The sequence below is a fragment of the Cheilinus undulatus genome, linkage group 16 (genome assembly GCF_018320785.1).
Source record: "Cheilinus undulatus linkage group 16, ASM1832078v1, whole genome shotgun sequence".
NCBI lineage: Eukaryota > Metazoa > Chordata > Actinopteri > Labriformes > Labridae > Cheilinus > Cheilinus undulatus.
Window position 1 is genome coordinate 34398305 of NC_054880.1, and position 6000 is coordinate 34404304.

The window sequence follows — 6000 nt, forward strand, 5'->3', positions numbered from 1 at the left end:
TGTTCCATCATCTTATTGAGCTTTAGAGTCACCTTAAACTCATCATTTGACCAGTGTGTGCATGTTTTACCAATGACTGCTGCCGATATGCTGCTTAATGTTATCTTTGGTTGTAATGGCCTGTTGTTTGTTGTGTGGCTGTATTGGCCTGGACTCCCCTATAAAAGTTTCTGTAACTCAGTGAGAAAACATCTGATAAGATAAAGGTTAAATCTAAAATTAAAAAAACATTGTATCATATCACACTCCTTCATAATAATTCCATCATAAAATCCAACGGTCTAAAGAACCAGCAGGGTGAGCACAGAGAGACAGACGATGCTCACGCTTCTTTGTCTTTATGTGGGATTTGTTGATGGTAACAACAGTGACCTTACCCAGTAAAGGCCCTGCAATCAATCAGGTGTCAAAGCAGCATTTGAATTGAAATGGGAAGACAGGCATGGGGCTGTTTGCATATACTGGCGGACGGCTGTGAATCCTATCAAATCAGACAATGCCCACACGGTCCTGATAGGCAGATTAGCCGATGGGCAGATTAGCTGAATTGTTATTCTACCCCACAGTAAAAACTGAAGATGTTTTTGCTAAATAACCCTACATCATCTGTAAGAGGCACATACAAAGACACAGAGAGGATGTTTCAAAACCACCTCCACTTAATGATTGCATCAAACAGAAATCAGTGAATCCTCAATCAATCAGACTGACCAGAGCCACTGTGAGACCTGACTGTGAGTTCCACCTTCAAACTATATGACATAAAGGGAGCGCACTATGGAACAGTTTACCACTCAGTCAGGGAATGCTCCATCTGAACAAGTTTTAAGGGTTATATGAAAGACAAACCAGAATTAACCATTTTATTATCTCTATATGTATATACTGACATGCCTCTATGTTTGCATCTTTGGTGCAATATTACATGTACAAACACATCTGTGTATGCAAATGCTGTTCACTCGGGCTATGTCCAATTATACCAGCACTTTAAAGAAACAGGCAAAATGTGCATTTTCAACAGGCACATTTATAATCATGTACAATACATCAGAACTTACAGCACTTTAGCACCATAGAACTTTATCATCTGCTTTATGCACATTTACTGTAACGGTCACTTTATTCCTGCTCAGTCTTAAACATAAAGCCACCTTATATGTCTGTCTCTGTATATGAACTACATACATACATAAGCAAATCAATAGATACAAATCTTCACTATCTAAATATAGATAATTAAATAAATATTAAATTACCCTCGAGATTCCTAAAGTTTCCATCTGTCTCCTCTATTCAAAGAAACAAATAAGTAAATAGATAAAACCAAGTTTGAAGGTTTTCTTGATTTAGAAACTGATCTTTAGTTTTTGCAACTACTTGTTCACACTAAACCAACATTAGATATCCTTAAATGCCATGACGTGTGTTATCACCCTCCTACCAAGCATTAAATTAAAAGTCACAAGACTGCAGAGAAAAGTTAATAACTGGCTGCTACAACCATTACGCTAGCTTGGAGTATTAGCTCCCAACCTGGGGGTCTGGGCGCCCCTAAGGGGGGCATAAAGACCTCAGGGGTGGGTGTGAGGCTTTGTCTACTCTGAGGCTGCCAAATTAGATTTGCACATACTGACTAAAACCATGATCAAACAGGTATTCAGTCTCTATACAAAGGTCTTTGGACAAGAAAAGACACACTAAGGTCTTTTTAAGGTTTTATTGGTGAATGAATCAAAACAGATATTTTAATTTTGATAGCAATAATTGACCTTTTGTGGGGGGTTGGGATTGTTGGGAAACACTGGATTAGGGTAGGACTTGTGAGACTTTTCCACTATTACTGTTGGGCGCTGTGCAGAGCCGGCCCAGAATGATCCTGTTCTGGAGCTGGGCCCAAACCACCTACCAGCTGTATGGTGCATTTTCTGATTCATCCTTTATGATAAAGGCATTTTTAAGCCAACTGTAAATTAATCTGAATTAAAGTCCTCCATACCAACAAACAACTTTTTCAATCTATTGTGTGATAAAGATATCTCTGCTGTTATAAAGAAATAAACTCTACAACAACAACGCCTTGGTCTCATGACAGAAGCAGTCTCCCCACGTGCATTTGTGTTCATAAGTAATCATAAAACAAACTCACAGAGCCACATCACACCACTCAGAGTGTCCTTGTTGGCCCCTGAACTCCTACAGAGCAGACGGAGGTCAGTTAAAGTCAAACAAACTCAGGTGGACAAATCCCGAAGAACAGGGATCAGTGTGTTAAAAAAGTAGTGAGGCAGGCAGAGAGGACCCTGGGGACATTCTTTTGACCTTCCACCCCCATCCTGAAAAAATCTCCCCCCTACATCCCCCTCCTCCCCTGAGGCCCAATCTGTTTTCTTTCCCATTCTCTCTCTGACAGCGGGGGGCCGGTTCATCGGCCCTCCTTGTCCTCCCCCTCCTCTCTTTTTTTTCATTCCTCTGCCTTTTATTCTCAGAGTACTTCTCAACAGTTGCTCTCGTCTCCACCCTGTCTTACTTCTTTCTCCATGCTGGAGTGTGAGCGTCCATAAATGCTTCATGAATAAAGCCTGTAAGAGTTGATATTTCTGCAGACTCCAGCACAGATTTACCAGCATAAAGGATCAGAGCTGGTATAAATGTGAAGCAGTGAGTAAACTGACTGCAACAAGGGAGCAGTTTACCAGATATTGGAGGATGATTAGCAATAATACAAGGAAGTGGTTCCCAACAGAGGGAGTGGGACCCCAAGGGGGGCATCAAAGATCTAAGGGGAGGTGCATAGCTATATCTGCTATTATATTTTCTTATATTTATTTGAAAATAACATCAAATAGTTTATGGAAAGTTTTCTTTTACAAAAATAGCTTTCCTGTACGTATGAACAGTCATTCTGTAAATAACTGAAGGCCCTCGTATTAAGAAGGTGATGTAGGTGTTTTTGAATCTGCAAGCTTTAACTTTAAGTTATTTTGTGAGGTTTTTATGTTTTTTTTATGTTTTTCTTTTCAACCTTAACTTTGTATCATATTCTATGTTCATTTGTAAATAATGTAAGCTAATATTATGTGAAAGGGCCCATGGTTGATGTAAATGAGTGTCAAATGGACTTCTGACTCACTGATATTTGTATTACAGTAGACTGTGTTTGCTTGGGCAGCACATTTGATAAACTGGAATCAATACAGGGAAGATTTGATTAGATTATTTCCTGTAATATAGATAAAGAGTATAGTCAAGGCTGCCCATAAGGGGGATAAAGGGGAGAGCTTTATGCGGCCCAGCCAAACTAGGGGCCCATGGAGGTCAGAAAAATATTCCATTGTAAAGTTAAGCTGTGATATCCATATTTTATGGGCAAATGGAGACAGGAATGGGCAAAAAGTGGTAAATAATGACATAAATGGGGTGAAAAGTGGAAAAAATGAGTTAAAAGGGGAAACTTGCCAAAAATAGGGAAAACAGGCAAAAATGGGTTACATTTGGCAAAAAAGAGAAGCACATATGGGTTAAAATGGCAAAACAGGTGAAAAGTGACATGAATGGATGAAAAGTGTAATTATGGGTAAAAGGTAGCAAATAATGACATAAATGTGATGAAAGCTGCAAGAATGGGTGAAAAAGTGGCCAAAAAAATGGGTCGGGGGGAAACAAGTGTCAAAATGGGGGAAACGTGCGTAAAATGGGGTAAATTTGGTGAAAAAGAAGCAAATACTGGAAATGGCAAAAAAGTGACAAAATGGACAAAAAGTAGTAAAAAGTGACCAAAAAATGTCACATAAATGACTGTCAAGTGACAAAAGTTGGCAAAAAGCAGCAAAAACAGGTAAAAGAGGAAAAAATTAAAAAATATCAGAAATGGGAAAAACTGTAAAATTTGGCAATAAAGCAAACAGGATAAAATGGAACAGAGAAGAGGCAGAAACAGGCAATTGTGTTACAAAACAGGTAAAAGGTGGCATGATTGGCGAAAAGTGGGAAAAAAAAAACGGGTAAAAAGTGGCAAGTGATGAGATAAAAGGAAAAAAGTGTCAAAAATAGGGAAACCTGGTAAAATAGGTTACATTTTGCAAAATGAGAAGCACATATGGGTTAGAATGGCAAGATAAGTGAAAAAAATTGTCAAAAAGTGGTAAAAATTGGTGTAAAGTTACAAAATGGACAAGAATATAAAAAAATGGGTTAAAAGATGCAAAAAGAGTTAATAGACGGGTTCATTTGGCAAAAAGGAAAAGGTGACTGAAAGCAAAAAAAAAAAAGGCTGAAAATGGGTGGGAAAAGTGGTGAAAAGGGTTAAAAAGTAACACGAGTAAACAATTTCACAATCAGAACCCATTACAGTTTTTCTCAGTCGCTTTGGTACATTTCTCGAATCATCCTGGACATTTGAAAAACAGTAAGTGCATTTCTCAAAACAAATCGTACAAATAGCAAAAAACACCATGGATTACCTGTAAAAGCCAGTCCCCTGCTCAAAATCCTTAGTTAATCTCTCGAAAGTAAATATCTGTGTCAATGAACATGTCAGTGCCATCAGAATGACTAGTCCTTGTGTCATTATGAACGGATAAGACAGCCAAATCACTTAGTCATGTTGTCAATATAACAGTGTACTCTGGAGGGATGTTCTGATGTAAACTATGGCTAAAGTTTTGATGACAGTTATTGTAAATTGTAAGTTACACCTTAGTGTATGTGGGAGATTGATTTCATTGTGATACAGAAAGGAAAAGACAGCACTGCATAGCTCAAAGAAAAAACAAACAAGAAAAAGTAGAAATGTGAACATAGGACAGTCTCAGTGAAAACTGTAGGAATAACAGTGCAGTCTTCCTACACCTCCTGACGTTCCTCTCTGTTGGGACACAAATTCTCATCCACATCACAATGAATATCTTCTCTTGCGACGCAGCGTCGAAAGAATCTTTAGAGTGTCTTATCCAGCCTCTGCAGGTATCGGCTGTGATGTCACCACACGCTGCATCCATGGCAGCCAGAAGGGTCATCTGTGTATGTGGCTGGTGATCATATACTCTCCATCTCCATGCTGAGAAAATTCCTCAATCATCAAATTCTCCTCAATCAAAATCTTTGATCATTGGTTGATCTACTGCTTCACACATTTCCCTTCGTTAGAGAAAGTCAAGATTCACCTGGGAGCAATTTACCAATTCAGGACAGATTTAGGAAAAACAGTAATGGAAATATGCTGACATATTATGACAACATGTTCAACCATTATGCATGTAAAGATTTATGTGATGAACTAGTGCCTAAATGTTGTGGGGGGTGGGACTGTTCAACAGAGACCCATTATAATACATCTTGATCAACATGACATAAGCAATAAGTAATGTAGGAAACAGCTGAGAGTTGTACATAATCATTTGCATGGATGTACCAAAGCATTTGCAACTTGTTCAAAGAAATGAGAAACTGCTTTTTTGATGTGCACAAGTGACACAATGATGTGAAGATTGAACAAGTAGTTTTGAGAATTTCAATTCTGATCTGAGAAACGTACCAAAGCCACTGAGAAAAACTGTAACAGGTTGATACACATTTCAGCTCCAAAATGAAGTAACTGTTAGCCAGGACTGTTGGCCACCGATGCTACTAATTCAATACACATACATTTATATCATCAATAAATCACAGTTGGAGGTCCAGTCTCTGGGGTTTTCAGCGTCCCAGCCAAATCTATGGGCAGGCCTGGGTATCTTATGTAAAATAATATGACTTTCACACATAAAAAGGGTTAGAAAATAGAACATATCCGCACATGACAGATGCTTAAAGATAAAATAACTCTACTGAGACAAAACAAAGCGATGCAAAGAAACCACTGAAAAGCAGCTCATGTTTTCCAGTTAATCATAGTATTTGCATGGTAGACACTGCTGCAGAACAAGTTCATCATCCCCCACCGCCCCTCCTCTTCTCAGCCTGATGACGTCACGAACAGCCGGTATAAATCCAGCCAGTAGG